The 14,343-nt window shown below is 36.6% G+C and overlaps 1 protein-coding gene across 3 annotated transcripts in view; it reads right to left on the bottom strand.

The window, feature by feature from the left end:
* LOC145671925 (putative oxidoreductase YtbE) overlaps positions 1-9,294 on the bottom strand; it is a 52,023-nt gene extending 42,729 nt beyond the window's left edge. For 2 of the 3 annotated variants that reach the window (XM_081741132.1, XM_081741134.1), the window contains exon 1: positions 9,127-9,294. The gene's annotated coding sequence lies outside the window, so the exon portion shown is untranslated. Of the gene's footprint in view, positions 1-9,122 lie in introns of all 3 variants that reach the window. The other variant, XM_081741133.1, reaches the window with a different exon arrangement.
* Between the last annotated feature and the right edge of the window lie 5,049 nt (positions 9,295-14,343).

Genomic DNA, 14,343 nt, shown 5'->3' with positions numbered 1-14,343 from the left:
AATAAATAAATAAATTCAAACACCCAAAACCCTGAACAGACACAACAACCTGCGCTGAAACTGGCCATGTGCACATTTGATGCATTACTGTAGCCCTTATTTCTATATGAGTATGAAGTCTGGGGCTACGCTGATAATAAAGCACGAATGAAATTCAGAAATTCACAAAACAAATAATGGGGATACCTAATAGCGTAGTTCACTCAGTCATAAAAATAGGGTGCTAAAGTACTGGCTAAATCTGAGCGAAACAAAATACAGGCCGAAAAAAGATATCTTGATCATCAAATGACACAGAGAAGTAGCGATTTGTGGATAATGAGGGTACTGAGTATAGAGATTCTTACGAGAGATAAATATGATAAACTTGCTGGAGGAATGAAACAAACTGCTCAAAGAAGATATATATTAGCAACTGAAAATTTGAAAACCAAAAACCGATGGCCTTATAGGGAGGGGGGGGGGGAGACAAAGGAACGAAAATAATGTTTAACTAGTGTATTTTATTTTCAAAGTGACAGAACGTTTCTAGAATGTACCGAAACACAGAGGAAATAGATTTGTAAATAAAATGGTGCAAGGTGAGTGAATTTTTATTGAATATATATCCAAGAGAATCAATTAGTACTTATAGTTTAAAGGAGGTCAAAGTTATTAAGAAACCGTTATCATCAGGAGAAAGAAAATTATACGAGCCATATTACATTAGAACAAAACAGACAACATTAAAAATGGGCGAAGGCGACTTTGGAAAGGACTGGGACTTAGTTCTAAACAGCCTTATTCAACATGCAAACCTGTATGAATTTACACTGTTAAGGTAACACGATTTTTCACATTTACACATGGGTTATAAATTGAAGCAATTTGTCTATGGGTTAGAAAAGAAGGAAAGGGAGATCAAAAAGAGGAAAGAGAAGTGAAGTGAAACCTTTAAAATAGTATGAAACCTATGTGAACAGCAGCGTCTTAGATTGTGTTTATGTTGATACCACTCAGTTGTGAGTTAGTGTGTGTGTAGTATCACCAACATTTTAAAAAATGGTTGCTAATATTAGTGTTTTGAGTGAAAAATGACTAAGTTAAATAACACATAAAAGTATGAGTAAAGTAGAAGCTCTTCATTTAGAGTTTGGCAGTCAAAGGCAATATATCGAAATCATACTAGGAATATAATCATGAGATTAGAACTAAAAGAGCAAATAAAAGTTCAGATTTCAATAATGTCATAGCTAGAAAAATTAATAAAAATAATAACGGATTGAAATTAAAAAATAAGCTTGTGAAAATATAACAGCTTAATTAAAAATTACTGTCAGAAAAAAAAGGACGGTTAAAATTAAAATTAACGTGATAATTTCCAATACTATCTAGTGAGAATGGTCTAGAATTGTGAACGTTAACCCCTTGCGTTCCAGTGACATTCATAGTCCAGTCAATAAAGGTTTCGTGTCGGGACAAATCAGTAACAAGCTGAATTTTTCAGGAACGTGAGAGCATGATATAAGGAGTATTTTCTGAAAAGTCCCCACCCCTCCCCTCTTGCTTTCCTCTCTACCCCTTAACCCTTTTAAACTTGCATTTTTTGAGGAAAATGTTGACTTTCAGTTAAGTAGCTACTACTTCAGTACTATTCGTTCAAGTATCATGGATTATGCATCATTCTCTTTAGAGTAAAACATGCTTTCAAGTGGTATCACGCACATGTTTGCATTATGTACATGGGAAGGGAAATTCGGAGTAAAATAGAGAATTTTCCCTCCAAAAATCCCTTTTTTGAAATTTGGTGCTCTTTGGAGCAACATTGGCTATAGGTACCTGAATATAATCTACCTTGCACAATACTGATCTATTTGTAATGTGTATTCCAAGTTTGATAGTAATATCTAGAAGAGTTAAAAGGGAAAAATATTTCTCAATCCTGCTTGACAATACCGAATTTTGATATATCAATACGGAAAAATGGGGCATACCGTACATAAAAAGATAAGTTTCCAAGCAAAGTACTATACATCCCAGCATCATGACTAATACGTCATTCTTTTCAGAATGAAAAAAAAAAAAGATTTTAAATGGTACCATGAGCATGTGTTCATAATGTTCAGAAGAAAAGGATTTTGGGATAAATATAAAAATTTCCCTCCAAAAATCCCTTTTTTAAAATTCGGGAACCCCTGAAGCGGTACCGGGTAGAGATGCCTGAATATAAATTACCTTGAGAAATACTGTTATCTATACAAATGTATGTGATAAGTTTTGTTTAATATCTAGATGAATCACGGGAAAAAAATAATTCTTAATCCTGTTTGACAATAGAAATGAGAAACATTCCTGTTTGACAATAGAATCGAATCCAGTAACAGCACTCTTACCCTTCTAATATACCAGGAAAATATGACAAACGGAACGAAAATATAACTTTTAGCTTTAAAATATATACATGTATCTGTATATATTAGTAATAAACATATATGTTAATATTTTATTTATATTAAAGTTATATTTTATTGCATGGTGCGTATTGTATGGGCAGGTTGGGGCGTTGTATGGTTTGGGTATGCTTCTATTGGCATGGACTGGGAGCGTTGCTGTGTATGGACCACAGTGAGTCACCCGATGTGTACCTGCAGGTGTTAGAGAATCACGTACACTCTATAATGCAAGACCTTTTTCCCACACGAAGACAGTATTTTCCAGGAAGGCAATGGACGGTGCCACCAAGCCAGGACTACACTTGCTTTGCTTAAGGAACATTTCACGGAGCTGTAGTATATGAATTGGCCTTCTAACTCACCGGATCTTAATCCTTAGAACATTTATAGGATGTTGCGGAATGAGCTCTTTGTACCATAACTCCTGCAACAACATCTGTGGGCTCATTGTGGGATGCCATCAGGAATATTTGGTGTTAGATCTCCGTGGAAACATATCAGCAACTACCAGAATCCATCCCATGCCGTGTTCAGGCCGTCCTCTGAGCAAAGGTGGACCAAAAAATTATTAGCTAGGTGGTCTCGATTCTGTCTTCTGTTGCTACAGTTTTGAATAACATTTTCGTAAGTACAAGGAATATAATAAATGAGAAATTCTCCATCAATCATTACAACTAGTTTCACTTTCTGCTTTGATCAACTTCAATACAGCCATAATATATGTGGTTCAATATTTTTTTCGAATTTCTCATTATAGTAGTCATAAATCCACTCCATTCCGGCTACGACTGTAATCCCACAAGTCATTTAAGGTTGAGGGGAAACAGATATTGTATAGATTGAGCCGTAAGAGATCTTACTTGTTGAAGCTCACTGAAATCTTTAATGACCATTGAAGAAAGACTTGTATTTCTCTTTTTCATTGGATATAAGTACTCTCAGATAGTTGCGGTGTTAATAAAAGATTTAACTGTAAAACTGTTATCTAAGTTTAGACACAGGTACCCGGCGTAACATAATGAATCCCTCTCATAGTACGGAAAGTGCCTTTGCTATCAAGACTTCACACATTTACATCAACATTATCAAAAACATGTTAGAGAAATCTATCTGAATGAATAGCTGAGGAGCTAGCGTTAATGATCGATGTTCGGTAGATTCTGGCTTAATGGTAAAGATGCTCACACTCCTAACGATGAAATATGTTTATGAAGTGTTTTGAACCGTATAATCGATGTAGGTTTACAGCAAGGCTTGTCCATATGGGTGACACAAACGATCTAGGTCTTACAGCAAATACGAGAGCGTGATTTAACAATGCATTTATTTTCAACTTTCTGGAATTCACTTGAAGTTTCATTTTTTGAAACTTGTGATGTAAAAATGTCAAGACCTTCTGCCCCCTGAATTAATTGTATTCTTAAAATTTACACCTTCTTAATACTCCTTCTCCGTAACTTTTCATTCACATCAGCTTTTCTTTGTACACTAGCTTCATGAATAGAATGTACACTATTTTTACAACTACAGTCTCCACGTTAACTTCATTTCCACAAATTATACAAATGAAATCAAAATTATTCTTTGTTTTTTTTTTTTTTTTTTTATTATTAATGTTGCTCAGTGGAACAATAGAGTGGAACAATATGAAATTATTGCTACCCTCTTGTCAATGACAGTTAAGTTTCATTAATTAAAATGATATGCAAATTCACGTTTAAAATTAGGAACAATACTTTCTACTTCCTGTTATTAATTACGGTAAGTGATATTGACAAAAAGAAATAGTAATATTGCCAGCTCGAAAATGATTAAATATTGTATATTCACAAAACGTTATAAAGAGTTAGTATTTTAAATTGAATTTTAGTGTTTAAAATGAATCACAGTTGGGTTTTTATCCAACCATATTACATATTTTATATTACTCGTATTTTTTAAATTGACTGTGAATAATCATGAAGTAATTAAACCTTTCAATGCTTGCATTGAACTTGAAAACTGCTATTTTGCAGTTAAACATAACGTAAATTTGTCTGTAAATTTTTTCAAAGATAAAAATCTAAATTGATTATGAGTATACAAACAAAAATCAGAATGTTACGTTCTAGTTAAAGATAACAAAACAGTATACTAAGGGCATGCTAATCTATGCCTACATTTCAAATTATAAACTAAAAACCTTACAGAAAAAGGAACCTCTTATATACTCATTAAATACTTCTCACTTCCACTGCACAAAATCACTTAGCACATACAGATTTTATAGATCTCGCACTGAAACTGACGCATGAAGGTAGACAGTGTCAAAGCCGGGGTATGGCGCGCGCCTAGCCGGCCCGGCAGGATGACTTTTCCGCACCTGCGTTATTTGGTAATAACTCTCTGGACATCGTTCCCACTCACATAAACCTATTAGTACGTATGCTAATAAAACTAAAGCTAATAAAACAAGCAAAAAGTTTTATTTTAAATAATTTGTTGCAACGTTATCAGGTTTTCAGTAAGAATAACAAAAATGTTGAACATTATATTGAAAATTCTACTTTTTCAGCAATTCATTTCAATAGCGCCATACATACTTACTTTAGCTAAAAACACATAAGGACATAATTTAAAGAATGTAATGTGAGGAAACTAACTTTAAAAAAATCATATTAATACGAGCTGGCGTAATCGAGTTATTGACATTTCAATGTAGGTATGTAAATTTGCATGTTTATGGCCGTGGGAGGAAAGCAAAAGGTGGGAGAGTTGGGGACTTTTGAGGCAATACTCCCCTTATGATGCTCTAATAACTGGCAAAGTTTCAGCTTGTTACTAATTAGTCCCGACAAAAGCCTATTTTTTCCTTTATTGACTGGACGATCATGTGCAAGTCATAAAACACTCCGTTGCAAAATACCAGTGACATCAGCGCCGTAACTTAGATTTTTTTCTGCAGGCGCAAGCATTAATACACGTATTTGGACCCCCTTGAAAAAGTTGTTTTTCTAATTCTCGAGCCCCCTCTTTCCATCCTTCTCTTACTCTTTATAGGACCCGGAGCCTGTGGGCCCTCCCGCACGATAAGGTCTGTTAACATCATGCGGCCCGTTCCATGTATGACAAATTAATTAAGGGGACAATATTGACAAATCTCAAAGCCATATGAATAAATATTATTTCTAGGGCTTCTAATACTAGACATTTTTTTTTTTTCTGAAATGGGCCCACGACTCATTTTTGTTTCATTTGCCTTTTGTGTCCTGTTTTGTTTATGTAATGTAGTGAACTTCTTTGATGCTTCATTTATAGTTTCATATTCGTATAGTATATGGAGTAAGAAAATTTTGTCTTAAAATAGGCCTCCTTCGAACGGCGGGGAGCTTCCCTGGGGAGCAGTTGCCCTCCTACTCCCTAACCCCCCACACACAAGTTACGGCCCTGAGTGACATCCATGGGGATGTCATGAAAATGTATCCTTTAAAAGGGTCATATTAAGATTGAAGATAATGAAATCTTTTAGCGGATGCAAAGCACGACTTAGTTCTACTATTTCTCCTTCGGTAACAGCACCTTACTGACAGAAAAAAAAAAAAAAAACTTTTGTTTCAATAGACGGCAGTCCTAATGGAGCATTCAATTACGACACACATTGTTTGTTTTGACGATAAACAATTGGCAACTTCAAGATCGTATTTCGAGATCGATTCGAAAAAAGAAAGAAAGAAAAAAAAAAGCCTTTTATCTTCTGTCAGTGTTGCCAACCAGAAACAGCATAAAATCCCTTCAGAAAATCAAAATTTCCCTTTTCCAACCCAAATATTCTACAATGCAATTTGTGTGTGTGTGTGTGTGTGTGTGGATGTCTGTGTATGTGTGTGTGCGCGTGATACAATAACTATACTCTGTATAACGGTCTAGACAGTCTTTTAACAGTAAATGAAACTCTGGTATTATAGCACGCACATAGTAAAATGGCACCTGGAACGCAAGGGGTTAATGAATAAATTTAAAGGAATAGGAAAATTAGTCTACCATTATGAAAACGTGCTCTTTCAAACAAAACTCATAATTATTAGTTTGAATTAAATTATTCATTATTTAATAACTATAATAAATAAACAATAAATCTAAAACATAATAAAAATTATAAATTTTCATCTAACATGGCTTCTGAGAAAGAAATTAACGATTAATCACGATTCTTTTTAACGATTACCGATTAAAAATTATCTCCTTAAATTCAACATTAATTACATTAAAACAGTCACAAAATATTTAACTGATTGATTTAATCAATAATTTTTTAACGGATTAATCACAAGATTGGTTGAAACAGACTTAAGAACTGTTTTGTTTGTCAACAAAACAATTAAGAGAATGTAACCACACGATAGTGGAATCAAAACTTCTACTAAAATTTAAAATTTCACAAATGACTTAGTTGCTGATGCATGTTTCACCGCAGAAGAGTAGTCCAGCCTAAACCATGACTGCAGTTTCCTACCAAAAGAACTCTCTTGACTATTAAGAAAGAAAGAAAGAAAGAAAAAAAAACATAATTATGTACAACACAATGGCCACGTATATACTACGCCATTGATTGCGTCTGTAAGTTGTTAAGGTTTAAGAGCCTGTACAATACACACGTTTATATTTATATAAATATGAGAAAATTATAGTATTTTACCATAATATAATTAGGGTTTATTTATGTGCCGATCGATCAATTTCGATGTCTATGTATACTTGTCTGTTGACATCTTCGTCTAGACCACAGTACGTACGAAGAGTCTAAACTAAGTTGCCTGCTTGATTTTCCACCTTCTTTCAGAGCTTTAAAATTTTCGTCAAAAGTACTGGACTTCCAAATCTGTTCAAATACTGAAATTTACTAGTTAAATTTCACGAGAATTAGATACTAATTATATGCTACTAATGTGTAAACTTGAAGTAAATTTGATTGTTTGAACAGATTTGGAAGTTCAACGCTTTTCGTAAAATATTTATATTTCTGGATGAAAGTGGAAAATTAGAAGCATGTAAAAATCAAGCAACATGGTTTAGACTCTTTGTAAGTACTGTGACCCGAACGAACCTTTAAAATGTTAACAGTTATGTATAGATATCGAAATTAAATAGAATATAGTTAAACTGCAAATACGTTAAGTAAAGTACTATGATTGTCTCATATTTACATGCGTTTCTAACTGTTATCCTGAACGGTTTCGGCAACTTATGCTATTGCCTCTTCAACACATCAAGATCGAGTCACTTTTAGTGCAAGGATTCAAAGTTAGAATGAGAACTTTTGATAAAGCTGGTTAGCTATATATGTAGAAAAAAAAATAAGGTTTCATTTTTATTACTCTACGATGGAATGCAAATTTTGAATCATAATTTTGATACAAAGTAAGATTACAGTTCTTTGTAACATATTGGACACGTAATTTTGTGCAGTAGAAAAAAATAATATAACATACGATACAAATAACTAAAAGTGCAAAAACTAAAGTAATGTTGCTAAATTTAAGGTAATTTACACTAAACGAAAACAATCTATTAAAGCTACACTAAAACTTTCGCTCAAGCTATGATAGTTTACTTTAGGGTAAATAAGCTTACTTTATGTAATATTACAAGTAGAACAAAAGAACTTGGATGCCAATATGTAGAAACTTTATAGGGTGAAATTCACTAACTTAAAAAAAAGTAAGCGTTGTATCTACATGCATTATTATCTCTAATTAAGGTAATGTGGGAGAAGTAACATAATGTAAGCATCATTATTACATAATTCTCCGTATGCACCCTCCCTCGGTATTTCACTCTACAGATTTTAAATTCCATCGGTACGAGCCTTTTGACACCCTATTCCTATACCACTTGCCTACTATTGTTCTAACAAATTCCATCATGCAAGCATATCTAATAAAAAAATCAAAAGTCGCCAATACAATGTGCGTTCTAAAGACCATTTTATAGTACCGGTAGCCACCTAATAAAGGTTGGTTTGTGTTTTTGCACTGTAGTTTTTATGTCATTCATTCGGAAGCCATATTTATATACAAATCGTAAAAGAATTGTAATTTTTCAACAATTACTTCTGGTTGACCCCTTGAATACTATCTATGCCAAGTGAAATATTTTCATGTTGCCCATCGCAAATCTTTTCTGGGACAATAAGGAGGAAATTAGTGAAAGAATATTTTTTTTCAGCAATTATTTTGAGTGGTGCGCCAAAAGTAAACCTACACGGAAGTTGCCAAAAGAATTATGTTTTAAGGCATTAATAGTCCAAGTTGTATACATGACATTAAATATAGTCAGGAATATAGCCAGCTATTTTTATTCTGCACCAGGGTGCCGCGTGGAAAAAATGTAAATACGGCCATATAACACATTCATAACCACTATGAAAGATATTAGAAAAGAAAAAAACACCATATTTAGTCACTACACCATAGCACCCACATTGTTAATCTGCACGTGTATTTTTTTCTTTAAAGTTTATACGTAAACATTGAAATTGACATCTTTGTATATATGTAAGAACGGTACAAATATGAATTATGACCGCTTCGAACCATCATTTCTCTATCGTAAATCGCGTTACTAAAAATGAAATTAAACCTATAATGGCCTATGTTCTTATTGAAAAATATCGAAATGAATACATGCAAAGCCTTCTTTATTTTAACTTACTTACTTAAAAGTACTCTCAAATGTATTATATTGATTGTTTCGGCTATCGTCTCTATTCGATAGTCATTATATTTTAAAGTTCAACGTTATTTAACTTATCCTCGCTATTTTAAAAAATATAATAACACTATCGAACTAACACAAACAAACATAACGCTTTTGCTCTTCAACTATTTTCCTATTCTCCCTTCATAATTGCCAGGCATCACTCGAAATAACCACATTTTGAATAATAAAACTACCAGACATACACGTTCAACACAACCCTAAACATAATTATTATTAACATAATTGCTTATTCTATTTATTGCGTTGCGATTCTTACATTTTTCGACTAATGTTGTTGGAAATTCTAAAGAAAATTAGGTTAGAATGGATAGACCGCAGGCCCAAGTAAGTGTTGAATAGGCGTGCGTAGTCCTGCCCCCACCATCACCCAATTCTTCGAAAACAAATTCAATCGTTTGTACTTCGTTTGCTCCCATTTGCTCCGCAGTAGCTCCGTTTGCTCCCTTACCGTTCCCGAGAAAATGGAACCTTAAAGTGGGGGGGCAGAACAACGTCTTCCCAGCCTCCCACCCAACTAAAAGTAATCGCTGAGGGAAACGGATGATGGCATTCGTTTGTACTTCGTTTGCTCCCATTTGCTCCGCAGTTTCTGCGTTTGCTTCCCTACCGTTCCCGAAAAAATAGAAATTTAAAGTGGGGAGCCGAACAACATGGTACCAGCCCCCCACCCAATAGCAGAGAGAAACGGATGGTGACATTCGGTTGTACTTCGTTTGCTCCCATTTGCTCCGCTGTTTCTACGTTTGCTCCCCTACCGTTCCCGAGAAAATAGAAATTTAAACTGAGTGGGGCCAGAAAGAGGTAGTCCCAAACCCTCGAATTAAAAACAGTCACAGAGAGGAACAGATGGTCGCATTCGTTTGTACTTCGTTTGTTCCCATTTGCTCCGCAGTAACTCCGTTTGCTTCCTTACCGTTCCCGAGAAAATGGAATCTTAAAGTGGGGGGGGGGGCAGAACAACGTCGTCCCAGTCCCCCGCCGTACTAAAAATAATCGTGAGTGGAACGGATGGTGACATTAGTTTGTACTTCGTTTTCTCCCATTTGCTCCGCAGTTTCTCCGTTTGCTCCCCTACCGTACCCGAGAAAGTAGAAATTTAATGTGGGGGGCCAGAACATGGTTCCAGCCCCACAATCAATAGGAGGTAGGAACGGATTGTGGCATTCGCTTGTACTTCATTTGCTGCCATTTCCCCCGCAGTTTCTAAGTTTGCATCCTTACCGTTCCTAAGAAAATGGAACTTTAAACTGTGAGGGACCAAAAAAAAGGAGCCCATGAACTTCGAGGGGCCAGAAGAAAATGATCCCAGCCCCTCGAATTAAAAAAAATATCACAGAGAGGAACACGTGGTCATATTCGTTTGTACTTCCTTTGCTCTCATTTGATCCGCAATTTGTTCGGTTGCTCCCCTCCCATTCGCAAGAAAGTAGAATTTTAAACTGGGTGAGCCAGAACAACATGGTTTAACCCCCCACCCACCCAATGGTAGAGAGGAACGGATAGTGGCATTCGCTTCTACTTCATTTGCTCCCATTTGCTTCGCAGTTTCTTAATTTGCTCTCCTGCTGTTCCCGAGAAAATGGAACATTAAACTAGTGTTTTAGGAAAACGTAGTCTCAGCACCTCGAATTGAAAATAAATTCAAAGAGGAACGGGTGGCGACATTCGTTTGTTCTTGATTTAGTTCGCGGTAGCTACGTTTACTCCCTTACCATTCCCGAGGAAATGGAACTTTAAAGTGGAGACTAGAACAAAATTGTCTCAGCATCCCACTCAAATAAACATAATAACATAGGGGAGCGGATGGTGGCATTATTTTTACTTCGTTAACTTCGATTTGCTTCGCAGTTGCTCGGGTTGCTCTCCTAGCGTCCTCGAGTAAACAGAACTTAAACACGTGATCTCAGCCACCCTCCCAACGTATGTAATCGTACAGGAGAGTGGATGTTGGCTATATCTCGGTGGTTCATATTTGCTCCACAATTGCTCTGAGTGCTCGTCTACTCCAATTGTTGTTAAGAAAGAGGAATTTTGAAGTGGTTGGTGTGGAAATGTGATCCCAGTCCTCAACCTCCTGAAAATCGGGGAACAGTAGGGAAGAAAGTGAAACAATTCCAGAGCAATTCGGGGCAAATCACGCAAACCATTATTTCTTACAACAATTTCGTGGGTGGCTGAGATCACGTGTTTAAGTTCTGTTTACTCGAGAACACTAGGAGAGCAACCCGAGCAACTGCGAAGCAAATCGAAGTTAACGAAGAAAAAATAATGCCACCATCCGCTCCCCTATGTTATTATGTTTATTTGAGTGGGATGCTGAGACAATTTTGTTCTAGTCTCCACTTTAAAGTTCCATTTCCTCGGGAATGGTAAGGGAGTAAACGTAGCTACCGCGAACTAAACCAAGAACAAACGAATGTCGCCACCCGTTCCTCTTTGAATTTATTTTCAATTCGAGGTGCTGGGACTACGTTTTCCTAAAACACTAGTTTAATGTTCCATTTTCTCGGGAATAGCAGGAGAGCAAATTAAGAAACTGCGAAGCAAATGGGAGCAAATGAAGTAGAAGCGAATGCCACTATCCGTTCCTCTCTACCATTGGGTGGGTGGGGGGTTAAACCATGTTGTTCTGGCTTCCCCAGTTGGAAATTCTATTTTCTAGCGAATGGTAGGGGAGCAAACGGACAAACTGCGGAGCAAATGGGAGCAAACGAAGTACAAATGAATGCCATCATCCGTTCCCCTCAGCGATTATTTTTAGTTGGGTGGGGGCTGAGACGACGTTGCTCCCCCCCCCCCACACACACACATTAAGGTTCCATTTTCTCGGGAGCGGTAGGGAAGCAAACGTAGAAACTGCGGAGCAAATGGGAGCAAATGAAGTACAAACGAATGCCACCATCCGTTTCTCTCTGCTATTGGGTGGGGGTCTGGGACCATGTTGTTCTGGTCCCCCACTTTAAATTTCATTTTTTTTGGGAACGGTAGGGGAGCAAACGGAGCTACTGCGAAGCAAATGGGGACAAACGAAGTACAAACGAATGCGACCATCTGTTTCTCTGTGTGACTGTTTTTAATTCGAGGGTTGGGACTACCTTTTTCTGGCCCCTCAGTTTAAATTTCCATTTTCTCGGGAGCGGTAGGGGAGCAAACGCAGAAACTGCGGAGCAAATGGGAGCAAACGAAGTACAAACGATTGAAATTGTTTTCGAAGAATTGCGTGATGGTGAGGGGGGGAAGGACTACGTACGCGTTGAATAGGACAGGTAATGACAGAGGATAGTGCAATTGGAAGGGGAGTTTGATATGGATGCTGTCTCTCGACTACATTATTTAATATCTACCTAGAACAGAGAGTGAAAAGGGTATTTCGGTAGGCGATTGAATGATTAGGTGTAATTCGGTTTGCAGGCGATATGACGCTTGTCACAGAATCTGAAAAGAAAACCAATAAGATAGAAAATTTGAGGAAGGACTGTGAAGAGTATGAAATGAAAATAAATGTTAGAGAGACAAGAACCATGGTGATTGGAACGAAGCAGTCGGTATCAAATATGGAAGTAAGAGGGCAAAAAATAGAACAGGCGGCTAGTTTTCGATACCTGAGTAGTATTATTAGTACGTCTAATGATGTGAAATGTGAACGTGAAATAAAAGCAAGGATAGGAATGCCAAAAGAAGCGATTTGGAGGAAGAAAATACTATTTTGTGTTACCTTGAATAAAGATTTGAGGAAAAGACTCTTAAACTATTTCATGTGGAGTATTGTACTGTATGGGTCAGAAACATGGACATTACGCAAAATGATGAAAAACGATTACAAGCTTTCAAAATGTGGGTGTGGAGAATAATGGGAAAAAAATTAGCTGGGTCGAGTTGAAAAAACAATTTTAGATATTATTAAGCAGAAGAAGAGAAACGGATTTGGACATTGGCTAAGAAGGAACTGTATGATTAGGAACGTACTATGGTATGATGGTAGGAAAGAGAGGGAGGGGGCGAAGGAGACTACAATTAATAAACGTTATCAAAACAGAAAAATTGTACGTGAAGACGAAGAGACTAGCCGATTTATATCGTTGAAATTGTATTTGTCCTATTAACTGTAACAAGTAATAAGTGAGAAAAGGTGGCAATGTTATTTGGAGAGTCAAGTGAAAATGGCCGCTAAAAATATTCCAAGCTCCCTTGTAGCTAAGCGGTTAGTGTACGCGCCTGTGCGGTAGAAGAAGACCCTTGTACGATTCCCGCCAGAAGCTCATGTGGTTCGGATCTCACGTTAAGCTGTAAGTAAGCGTCTCATATAGCCTCGCTACGAAAAGGAAAGCTAAACTAAAATCAAATCAAATCAAATTTTCATTTTGCTACAACCCCTATCCCACTGAAGGCATGTTGCAAGTCAAGTCATCTGATTCCGTAAACTATAAATCAACATATCAGGCTTGGTATTCTGGTCTTTTCTTTGTTTTAGGTAGGCCCTACAAGCAAAAATCTCCAGTGGACATAGAAGGTTCTAGTGTCTGTTTAAGTTTTCTTGTCTTAAAAAATGTAATATTTGCAAAATACGAGAAGATGCAGATAATTTTTGCCTCCAAGTTCATAAAAGTATACATATCACAGAGCCAAGTATGTACTATCAAATGAAAGCTTACACAATTCTCTACAAGATTATATAGTTATTTTCCCACATAGTCGCCATTTACTGCAATACATTTGGCCAACGATAAATAACTCGTTTCATTCCGTCGGCGTAGAGCTCAGGATCATGTAAGCGTATCCAAGAGTGAACAGTAGTCTCAACTTCTGCATCACAGGTGTAGTGTGTGTCCTTCAAATGTTTTTTCAATTAAAAAAAAAAAAAAAACATCAAGGGCATGATCAGGGCTGTAAGATGAGTGGGGTAGGATAGTGAACTTCATGGTTTCAAGAACAGCTGTAGTCATGTGGCTTGTGTATGGCCTTGCATTGTCGTGGTGTAGGAGAACATCCACTCCCTGTTGAACCCTGTTGGCTTGTGCCCTTAATCTTCTTAGTGTTGCCACATACGACTCAGAGTTTACGTTTTTTCTGCTGTGCAAGAATTCACAATGAACAATACCTCGGCTATCCCAGATCACTATCAGGAACACCTTTCCTCTGATTGCACTGTCTT

This window comes from Thermobia domestica, chromosome 15, assembly GCF_964235325.1.
Source record: "Thermobia domestica chromosome 15, izTheDome1.hap1.1, whole genome shotgun sequence".
Classification (NCBI taxonomy): Eukaryota; Metazoa; Arthropoda; class Insecta; order Zygentoma; family Lepismatidae; genus Thermobia; species Thermobia domestica.
Note: the sequence above shows the minus strand (reverse complement) of the source record. Positions and strands in the feature narration are given on the sequence as shown.